We start from the raw sequence: 12,257 nt of genomic DNA on the forward strand, positions 1-12,257 counted from the left end.
AGAGCCCACAGGCCCTCCCTCAACCTGACACGCAGAGCCCAGCCCAGCCCGGGGGGCGGAGGCAGCGCGCCGATCGCCCCGCCTGCCGCCGGCCATTGGCGGGACCGAAAGACGCGGGGCGTTGTCGGTTTGAATGGGAGCGTCTGGAGCTGGGCGCAGGCGCAGACGCGGGGCGCGGTAGCGGGCGGGCGGCGCTGCGGGACCCTTGCGTGGCGGCCGGCGCTGGGGGCGGTGAGGAGGGATCGCGACTTCTGGCCCACGTGACCTGGGGGCGGGGGGCGCGCGCCGGCCTCCCGCGTGCCTCTGCTTGGGGACCTGCCGCGGGAGCGGCCGCTGCCACCCGCCTGTTGCGCAGGTGGCCGCTGCTGCTGCAGCTTCGCCGTCTCCGCCGCGCTCGCTACACTCTCCGGCCCCCGGGAGGTGAGTTCGGAGGGGCGTTTGTGGACGCCAGACGGAGGGAGGTGACAGGGAGCGGGGCGTGTGAGTGAGTGGGGGGCGTGCTCTGTGTCCACGGTCAGGGGGCGATCTCCTTTGTTCGCGTCAGGAGGGGGCTGGAGTGGTCGCGGGGACGCAAGTCGAGAAATCAGAAATTCGGGGTGAGGAGTAGCCCGCTCCGGGTCGAGCACTCAGTTTCTTTCAGGTTGGACATTTAAAAATTAGAGTGCATCCTAAGGGCTTTTTCCCCTAGTTTGTTCATTTAATAAAAAGGACAGTACGATACAGAACAACTTACGTATTCTGAGTGTGAGTAACAAAAGCGCGAAACCCCGTGGAATTAAATCCGAGAAGGATGGCGTTTCTTGAAGTGGTGAGTTTGCTGTCTAGAGCAGGCAGCCTTTGTCAGACACCTGCGTTTACCATATTGAAGTTAATGGACTCTGGGGAAATCAACCTGTCGCTTTATCATAGAAATTGGTAGTTGCTGCAAAAAGTTTTAGTAAGCATTGAATGTCAAGAAAGCCCTTTCCTGAAAATCTAGGTATCTTGGAATAATAAGAAATCTATAGTTTCCTTGTTTAATGGTAACCAGTTAGCTCATTTTTAAACTGGTATCATTTGAACTCTTAAAGAAAACGACTAAGGGTGGAAATTTTATTTGCTTTAATGTATAATATAACCCTCCCGTGGAATTAAATGAAGTAGATTCTTGGCTTTCCTTTCACTCGGGTTGTATTGGAGTCTCTGGTGGCCTGTGTGGGAAGCTGCATTTTGAAGCTGCCACTTTAGAAGGGTGCAGGGAAGATTTCCGGCTTGATAGTCACCTGTGCGATTACCTGATAAATGCCACTTTTGCTTGGCTTGTCGTTATTCAAGAAGCAGCGTTGGCTGACGGTTTAGAAGTCACTGATCATCGTTTAAAGGGGGCAGATCGCTTTTGGTTGACGTGTGAGTGTATGTGTAGTGTGGAGGCTCAGGGGAGGAGGGACAGCTTACCTTGAAGTTGATACAGAGTAAAAAGTTATGTATTACTGTTTTAGAAGGCATTCCCTCCAAATCCTCTTTGGCTGGATAAGCTGTTAAATTGTATTAACTTCTGTTATTAAATCAGACATGCAGTGTTACAATGTTTTCATATAAATCTCAGACTTGGTACTAGGCTAATTAAAACAAAGAATATAGTAGTTTTTAAAACGGCCTTGTCCTTAAGCATAAAATGCCTCTAATCTACCTAAAAGATAAAATCTTTGTAATTAGATCTCTGGAATTTTAAAATTGAAAACATGACATAGATTTAGACTAGCATTCTAAATCTAATAGACATGTGATTTTTAAAAATAACAATGCCAATTATGATTATTTTTACTATATTGAGTACTTTTATTAAGTACCAGAGCCAGGCATTGAGGCGCTTTTTGTAAATCGTATCTCTAATCACCAAGACACATGCTGGATAAGTTTCACTATGCCAAACCAACCCTGAGAGTTTAACTAGATCATTTAAGTAACTAGTCACTGTGCAGAGATTCAAACCATGGCCAAGTCCCAGCTGCTTCTGTGTGTTTCTTTAAATCTCCAGGTCTCTGGATTCCATTTGTAGAGACATAATCCCACTTTTAAGATGCCTGTATATGATGTGTTTTGCTGTGAACTATGCAGAAATATTTCAGCCCTTCTCTTTGAACAGCTGTTCTCCTTTCAGTACTTTATAAATTACATAACACTTTCAATATCCTTCTAATTGTCCTTATAAGAACAATAAAAATATAAGAGTAAGATTCTTCCTGAGTTATTTACATAAATATAAATATGCTTTTTACTGTGGAGCAGAAATGTACTCAAGTCTGGTTTTCTCACTACCATATGATTCTTTGCCTCTTTACAGTTCTTATCTTCTTCAGGCAAGAAATCAAAAAAGTTTGTTGGACATCGATTCTGTGCAAAACAGTTTGCTTGGTGTTGTGAGATGAGGAGAGAAGGCTTTATTTTCAATAATGGTTTCTGGAGTTTTTGAACTAACTTTCTTCTGTCTGTCAGTTTATCTTCCTAACACAGGTCCAACTTTTCAGTTCCTTCGTTGAAAAAAATCACAAGATTTCTCATCATACAAATACAAGGCCAAATACTCCTTCAGCCACATGTATATATTCAGAGTCCCTCACAATTTAGTACCTTCTTAGACTTCTCTTTTCTGACTCTTAACCCCAGAAAGTGGCACACTTTCTCTACAGTCCCACCCCCTTTGCTTTTGTATGAGCATTTCCCCGTGACTAAAATGCCTTTTCTCAATTTACCTAGTAGTAAGGTTTACCCATCCTTCAAGTTGCAGAACAGATTTCCTTGCTTCAAAAAAACTTCTCTTAGTCCTTTTAACTTAGAATTATTCTTCCAATATCATCTCAAAACATTACTGAATTGAATAGAAACATTTTCACACAGAATGATGATAACTTTTGGAAGGAGAAAGCAGTTATATTTTCCTGTGAAGAATTCTGAATTCAAATGCTCTAGGGATTCTTTTAAGGCATATATAATCATTTTACATTTGGGATTTATTTCTCCTTAAAAATGTATTTGAAACCAGTTTTGTCATTTCGGAGTTTTTCTGTTAAGAGAACTGATTCACTGTCATTTACTAATTCAAGAACAAGGCTCAGTAGAAGGAACCACTTCTTTTCTCTTTCACTATTTAGTTCTTCATACATGTATTAATTGGTTTAAGCTGATGGCTGACCAACATTGGTAGTAGTAAAAGGCTGTGAGTCATATTTTCTGGTGACTTGGTGACCAGTTTTTCTCCAAGTTATGTCCTCCCCATTGTTTACAAATAAGTATTTCTTTTTTTTCCTGTCATAGTATTGTGTTCATAAGATGATGTTTATTTTGTAGTCTTTGAGCTCCTATTAATTGCATTGTTTATCCAATAACTTATTTATTAGCAAAAGGTACAGATTGGAAAGGACAAGGATTAATGTATATATTTAGGGTATTTTTATTTTAAGGAAATCGGGCTTAATGTGAATCATAGGGTTTTTGGATTGCAGACATTTTTCTTGTGATTACCTGGCCTTATAACCTGAGTAGTCATTTGTAATGTACTGAAAATATAATTGGAATTGATTGAATTTAGAATTAAAAAAAATTATCATTGTGTCTTCTATAACCTTGATATTAAAATACTGCTTTGTATCCAATTTTACATGTTTACAGTAATTAACTAAAGGTCACTTATATGTTTAATTGAAACTCCTCTAAAAGGTTATTGATTTTACTAATGATTAAAAGTACAGTATATTCAAAATTTTTTATAGGAGGGAAAATTAACATTATTTCTAAACTCTGGACTTCACTTTGAGGAGAAATAAGACCAAGTAATAGGGAGAAAACTACTAATTTTATTCTAATGAACACAGATGAGACTTTTCTCCTTTAGTTGGACATATTTTTAAATATAAGTAAGTAGTCTTGTTGAAATAGGATTTTTGACTCATTAACTGCTTTGCAGGGGGAAAAGGTAACCAAGGTTAGAGCTGTTGCATAAAAGAAACTTCCTTTGGTTCTTGAAATTTTTAGGCAACTACCTCATATATCCCATTCAGCAGTTTCAATGATTAGCGTGGTCACTGGCATGATTCCTATTGGCTCCATATATAATCTAAAAATAGAGCCCCTTTCTAGTCTATCACCTTCCCCTCAGGAAAGTATTCGGTATTCAGCTTCTTTCTGTTTTATCATGGGCTGCCAAACCCTAAGACACTTAGGAGGCTGCCTGTGCAGTAATGATCATATCTGTAGCGCTTCATGTAGAGACTGTTGGAAACTTCTGTTGACTACGAACATTCAGCATGTCTCTTGTAAGTAGCCTCATACACTTGGTCCTTCCTCACTCTTAAACAGCGGTGCTGAGATGAAGGCTTGAACTAGTCAAATCTTTCTTCTAGATTCCATTTTGTTTTAGTATGTATCTAATTTGAAATTTCATGTATGACTTTTTTTAGTATTTTGATTATCCAGGGAGCATATTCTTTGAAGTCCTTTTAGCTTTATATGATGGATAGAAATATAAATATTCTTCACCTAAATGGAAGGTTATGTATACTTTCGTTGTTTAGAATGGGGAACTTTTAGGTGTAAGCCTTTGAAAACATGATGGGGAATTCTTATATTACTAAAATTGCTTTTGGATTATACCACTTTATGATGGGGAATCCTTATATTACTAAAATTGTTTTTGGATTATACCACTTTATGATGGGGAATCCTTATATTACTAAAATTGTTTTTGGATTATATCACTTTATGATGGGGAATCCTTATATTACTAAAATTGCTTTTGGATTATATCACTTTATGATGGGGAATCCTTATATTACTAAAATTGCTTTTGGATTATACCACTTTATGATGGGGAATCCCTCTATTACTTTGGATTATACCACTTTGAAATCGTTGGATTCATTGTTTTGCCTTTTAATGTTCACAGCCCTGAACCTAAATTTCTTTTGTTCTGATCTGCCAAGAATAAATGCAAGAGTTTAAAATCAATAGTGCTAAAAAAAAAAAATAAATAAAATAAAATAAAATCAATAGTGCTTTGACTTTGCATGTATTTGCTGTTTTTCAAAATGATCCATGAGGATTAATTTCAAAATAAATAAGAACTCTTCTGACTGATGGTGTGCCTTTAAGATATAGATTTACCTGGAATCTAGAACTATTATTCTAATCTATTCTTTGAATTTATTCTTTTTATTTTGCTGATCAGTGGTCACAAGCAGCTTATTAGAAAATCTTTATAATAAAATATATATTTAGTAAGCAGTTACGCTGTTATTGTTTTTTAACCTAACTTGGCCTAACACCTTATAGACTTACATTGATTGTTGCAAACTTAAAGGTTAGCAAAAAGATGTAACCTTGGTTGATGTATGTACTTTAGGATTATATATTTGCTGAAAGAAAACTTTATTGATACAGCTTTTACAGCATACTCTGGCAAATTTTCTCCAGAATGATAGAGAAAGAAATGATCTGCTTTACTATGCACTATTATTTTTTTTATTAATTTGGAATTATGTAATTTACATTGGATATATATGACAGTTATCAGTTAACACTAAAACTGTATGTAACAGTATAGATAGATACAGATACACAGATGCGTATAATCTGAAATTATGTTTAATTCACAGTATTATGCAACAGTTATATTATTGGTAGAAAATATGTTGAATAAAGAATCAGACTTTTTTTGCATTGCCTTATTTTTTTATCCCTTAGCAATTTCTCCTTAATTTTGCCACTGAATCATCACAGTTTTTAACATTTGAATCTCATTGGTACTTTACAAATTTTAATCTAAGAAATATTAATCTTTCATTCTACTTCCCCCACCCCCATCCTTTCCCATTTATCAAGTTTTATCTGATTTAAAATTATCTTAAGTTTGATATCTTTTTGTTTCTTGTGAACATAACACTTACCAAGCACAAGTTTAATATAAATATTCCATTTATTTCATCTCTGAAGTATGACTCTTTCAGTCCAGTTCATCAGTTACTGTGTGTATTGCTACTGTTGCACCTATCCTCATAATTGGAAGTCTTGGAAGCTGCTGTCACTGTTTGACCTTTGCCCCTCTTCAAGCCATAGGGCATTATTTTCATTTTTCTGTAGGTACTCTTAGCTAGGTTACTTAATCAAGTACCTAGTCATTCTTGATCCTGACTGCACTTTCTTTAGGCACTAATTTCTCACGTCAGTCTTATATTCTGATGGCAGAGTAATTTTTCTTTGATTGGCTCAACACCTGCCACACTGAAATCAAGCTCTGAACTCTTCTTGTTGGACTTTGCTTACTATAGCTTTTGCTTTTTCTTACACTCTGCATACTCTAAGTAAACTTCCTGCTTTTACCTTCCTACTCTGAATTTTACATGCATTGTTCCTTATACTTGCCATCGTGTTGCCTCTATATCCTTCAGATAAAATGTAACTAGAAATGGATGGATCAGATGACAAGCCATATTTAGACCATCTACAAATAAATTAGTGCATGCTTACAGATACCTAATTTGACAGAAAGTAGTTTACCTAAGGTAGTTACTTGAGTTTATTTTATAAGAGGATGTTTCGGCATCCTACTTTGCTACCCCATTAGCACTATGATGTGTATTGTTGCTCCAACCTGTACCCTGAATTCTAAAGTGGAAGAATTTTATTTAAATATGTCCTCACTCTTCCTCAATATTTATTCCAATTCTAATTTACAAACAGCTACTATGTCTGATTTGAAACATCACAACTGAAAGGGATTTGGGGAATTTGAGTATTGTACTTTAGAGGGAATTATTAAGATAAGAGAAGTTTAAAGAATTTAAATTATCAAACCTGGAGGCAAGAAAAGTAAGTTATATTTATTATCAAATGGGTTTTACTAGTATATAGAGATACATGAATGAAAGAACCAGACCAAAAGTTATTGGCATTTAGGTTACAGTCAGGAGTAGATAGTTTAAATAAATTGAAATGTGTATGTGTTAGTCGCTCAGTCATGTCCGACTCTTTGTGACCCCATGGACTGTAGCCCACCAGGCTCTTCTGGCCATGGGATTCTCCAGGTAAGATACTGGAGTGGGTTGCCATTGCCTTCTCCAGTAAATCGAAATAAGGACAAGAAATACACAGTTAACTCTTGAAAACTGTGGAGGTGTGGGGTGCTGACCCCTTTTGCAGTGGAAAATCCATTAATAATTTTACATTTGGCCCCTCTGTATCCATGGTTCTACATCTGTGAAGTGAAGTGAAGGGTAAGTTCCTCGGTCGTTTCCGATTCTTTGTGATACCACGGACTGTACAGTCCATGGAATTCTCCAGGACAGAATACTGGAGTGGGTAGCCTTTCCCTTCTCCAGGAGATCTTCCCAACCCAGGGATTGAACCCAGGTCTCCCACATTGCAGGTGGATTTTTTACCAACTGAGCTACAAGGGAAGCCCAAGAATACTGGAGTGGGTATCCTATCCCTTCTCCAACAGTGTGGATGGCACCCCACTCCAGTACTCTTGCCTGGAAAATCCCATGGACAGAGGAGCCTGGTGGGCTGCAGTCCATGGGGTCACAAAGAGTCAGACACAACTGAGCGACTTCACTTTCACTTTTCACTTTCTCCTGACCTGTGGAGTTCAGACCCATTCAAAGATCAGGTGTAATTGTAACTGTCTATCCCCTGTTTTTCCTAGTCACCTAGTTTGAAGATACTTTGTTGCCAGTGAAGTATATCAAGTCTGGGATTTATTGTTTACTCTGATTGCAGCGACTTCACTTTCACTTTCATGCATTGGAGAAGGAAATGGCAACCCACTCCAGTGTTCTTGCCTGGAGAATCCCAGGGACGGGGAGTCTGGTGGGCTACCGTCTATGGGGTCGCACAGAGTCAGACACGACTGAAGCGACTTAGCAGCAGCAACTGATTGCATACCTTGGACAGTGTCTAGAAGTCTGACTGGGTATGTAACTGGGGAGTCTGCCTGTTTTGACTTCCGAATCAGGTAATTAGACATGAGGCAGTCTACATGCTTCTGTCAGTTTCTAGGATATGGAAAATACTTAATGCTTTCTCTTTATCTATAGTCAGACCAAAAAATGCTGTAAGTTAACAATTTTGTTAGTAGTGTGGTTTTTGGAGCATTGCTGTTAAACCTGGGAGGTGCTTTTAAGGACATATGTGTTCTTTGTAAATTATTAGTTGTAAGTCTTAATGGAGGTGGAAGTTAAACTTGATGACTTCTTAATATTCTTTCAAACCTGTAATTTCCATTCCATTTCCTGGTCCTGTTATTAAATTTTCTTATCTTAATGAAAAATTTATGATTTAATATTATTGTAAATTTTATTAGTGTTGTACTAGTAATATATAAAAATATGCAGTAAGTTTGTTAACTCCATGTGGAGCATGAATGAACATATTGTTAATAAACTGGTTAGAGATTTTTGCAGCATGAATCATTGAATAAAGAATTACTTGTTTGTTCAAGAATGTACAGTGGGGCAAAGATAGCCTCTTCAATAAGTGGCGCAGGGAAAACTGGACAGCTACATGCAAAAGAATGAAATTAGAACACTTCCTAACATCATACACAAAGATAAACTCAAAATGAATTAAAGACCTAAATGTAAGACCAGAAACTATAAAACTCTTAGAGGAAAACATAAGCAGAACACTCGATGACATAAATCAAAGCAAGACCTTCTATGACCCACCTCCTATAGTAATGGAAATAAAAATAAAAATAAACAAGTGGTACCTGATTAAACTTAAAAAAGCATTTGTACAGCAAAGGAAACTACAAACATGGTGAGAAAACACCCCTCAGAATGGGAGAAAATAATAGCAAAGGAAACAACTGACAATTAATTTCCAAAATACACAGCAGTTCATACAATTCAATATCAGAAAAACAAACAACACAATCAAAAAGCGGGAAAAAGACCTAAACAGACATTTCTCCAAAGAAATACAGATGTCTAACAAACAAATGAAAAGATGCTCAACATGGCTTATTATTAGAGAAATGCAAATCAAAACTGCAATGAGATACCACCTCAAACCAGTCAGAATAGCCATCATCAAAAAGTCTACAAACAGTAAATGCTGGAGAGAGTGTGGAGAAAAGGGAACCCCCTTGCACTGCTGGTAGGAATATAAACTGATGCAGCCACTATGGAAGACAGTATGGAGAGTCCTTAAAAAACTAGGAATAAAACCACCATATGACCTAGCAATCTCATTTCTAAGCATATACCCTGAGGAAACCCAAACTGAGAAAGACACATGTACCCCAATGTTCATTGCAGCACTATTTACAATAGCTAGAACATGGAAGCAACCTAGATGTCTATTGACAGATGAATGGATAAAGAAGCTGTGGTACGTATATACAATGGAATACTACTCAGCCATAAAAAGGAACACATTTGAGTCATTTCTAATGAGGTGGACGAATCTAGAACCTATTATATAGAGTGAACTCAGAGAAGTATAAATATCATATACTGACACATATATGGAATCTAGAAAGATGGTACTGATGAATTTATTTTCAGGGGAGCAGTGGAGAAACAGACATAGAAAACAGACCTAAGGACATAGGGTGGGGGCGGGGGGAGGAGGGGGAGGGGCGAGATGTATGGAGAGAGTAACATGGAAATTTATGATACCGTAAGTGAAATAGATAGCCAATGGGAATTTGCTGTATGACTCAGGGAACTCAAGCAGGGGCTCTGTGACAGTCTAGAAGGGTGGGGTGGGGAGGGAGATGGAAGGGAGATTCAGGAGGGAGGTGTATCTATGGCTGATTCTGGTTAATGTGTGACAGAAAGCCATAAAATTCTGTAAAGCAAATATCCTTCAATTAAAAAAATAAAGTGGCAAAAAAAAAAAAAAGAATTACTTGTTTGTTCAGTGACTAAATGTAAGATAAATACTACTTAATTGTTACAGAGATTGAATTTAAGAGTAACTTTGGGGGGATACTCTCCCATGAAAATAGTAAAACCATCTATAAATTGTCTTGGTAAAATGGTGAATTACATTTTTTACAGTTTTGTATGCAGTCCTAATCAAGTAAGGTATTTTGCAGCACCATTTATATACATTTGTTAATTTAATTAAATACTTATATTTTAATAAGTATGAAGTTAACTTTTTTTTTTAAAAATACTTGGTGAGCTTGGGGATTTCATTATGATACCACGGCTGGAAAAATATTTCAATTAAATTGTAATTTGACTTAATTCTAATACCTCACCTTCTGCCCCATACTATAAATAACCTAAACCTCAAAGTGGTAGTGAAAAACAGTTTAATTGACAGTTTAGCTGTTGTGTAATTTAAATGCACTTTGGAGCTCTTGCTCTGAATATGCTAATTTCCTTAATGTGCCTGCGTGCCATGTCGCTTCAGTCATTTCTGACTCCTTGCAACCCTGTGGACCATAGCCTGCCGGGCTCTTCTGTCCATGGGATTCTCCAGGCAAGAATACTGGAGTGGGCTGCCATACCCTCAGGGAATCTTCCTGACCCAGGGATTGAAGGAATTGAACCTGCATTTCTTATGTCTCCTGCAGCGGCAGGTGGGTTCTGTACCACAAGCACCATCTGGGAAGCCCAGTTCCCTTAATGTATTTTATTAAAGAAAAAAAGTACAGTGGAATTCTAAACAAAAGGAAAAAGAGAAGATTTGTTGGTTTAATAACCGTTACCCATCTTTTCCTCCTTTCTTAAGATACTGCTTCATTTGTTGGCCAAGAGAGAGGATAAGAGGAGTAATATTTTGTGTTTCTTATATGCCACATTGGTTATTGATATGAAAACCTCACTTGCTCTAGGAAGTCCCTCTAGACTAATCCTTTCTACCTTTCTCCTCCTGCTCTGTTCCCTACTATCCTCTCTAACTATAGTTAATTAACAAAGCAGTGAGTGTCTATTAGTTAGAGTATAGTTTATGTTATAGCTGAAATACTTAAAGGGATGTTAGGTGGAAAAGGAGTTAGGCTTTACTGGATGGCAGTAGAAGAGAGAAATAGATAGAAATGGAAAGATTGCTCAAAATATGGAATAGCTTGCTAAAAGGACTATTCAAAATTAGGATTAGCTGCCTTGTAACCTTTCTGGGAATGTTGTAGTAATATGTTGGACTAACTGACCTATGGGGTTGTTTATAACACTGGATTCCAGGAATACATACACACTCACACAGACACACATATGTATAATTTTATTTATGTAAGCACATATATTTTATTTTCACCTTGTTTCTCTTAACTGTTACCTTAAAGGTTGTAGTTCAGTTTCCTCTTTGATTCCCTTGTTGATCCATTGGTGTTTTTTAGTAGCATGTTGTTTAATCTCCATGTAATTATTTTTGTCCTCATTTCTTCTTCTGTGGTTAATTTCTGATTTCATGCTGTTATGGTCAGGAAAGATACTTGAGTTAATTTCTATACTCTTAAATTTGCTGAAGCTTCTTTTATGCCCTGGTATGTGATCAGTCCTGGAAAATGTTCCATATACACTTGAAAAGAATCTATATTCTGGTTTTTTGGATGTACTGTCCTGAAAATATCAATTAAGTCTAACTGCTCTGTTATATTATTGAGTATCTCTTTTGCCATGTTGATTCTCTGAATGAAAGATCTGTCCACTGAAGTGAGTAGAGTGTTGAAAAGTCTCCTACTATTATTGTATTCTTATTCATTTTTACCTTATATCTATTGGTATTTGTTTTACGTATTGGGTGCTCCCTTATTAGATGCATATATGTTTAATTTTTTTTAACACCAAAAACATTTTGTATTGGAGTATAGCTGATTAACAATGTTGTGGTGGTTTCAGATGAACAGCAAAGAGACTCAGTCATACATATACATGTATCTATTCCCCCCTCAACCCCCCGACTCATCCAACTGGCACATAACATCGAGCAGAGTTCCATGTGCTATACAATAGGTCTTTGGTGGTTATCCATTTGAAATACAGCAGTGTGTACGTGACTTTCCCAAAGTCCCTAACTGTCCCTTCCCCCTGGCAACCATAAGTTCATTTTCTAAGTCTATGAGTCAGTCTCTTTCTGTTTTCTGAATAAGTCCATTGGCCCGATTTCTTTTATTTTTTTATTTTTTTAAATTTTAAAATCTTTAATTCTTACATGCGTTCCCAAACATGAACCCCCCTCCCACCTCCCTCCCCACAACATCTCTCTGGGTCATCCCCATGCACCAGCCCCAAGCATGCTGCACCCTACGTCAGACATGGGCTGGC

General features: G+C 37.6%; 1 protein-coding gene across 2 annotated transcripts in view; it reads left to right on the top strand.

The window, feature by feature from the left end:
- The window catches only part of GPSM2 (G-protein signaling modulator 2), a 51,117-nt gene continuing 39,135 nt past the window's right edge, over positions 276 to 12,257 (top strand). The window contains exon 1 of one of the 2 annotated variants that reach the window (XM_018045844.1): positions 276 to 420. The gene's annotated coding sequence lies outside the window, so the exon portion shown is untranslated. Of the gene's footprint in view, positions 421 to 10,549; positions 10,571 to 12,257 lie in introns of those variants that run through there. The other variant, XM_005677969.3, reaches the window with a different exon arrangement.

This window comes from Capra hircus, chromosome 3 (assembly GCF_001704415.2).
Source record: "Capra hircus breed San Clemente chromosome 3, ASM170441v1, whole genome shotgun sequence".
Lineage (NCBI taxonomy): Eukaryota > Metazoa > Chordata > Mammalia > Artiodactyla > Bovidae > Capra > Capra hircus.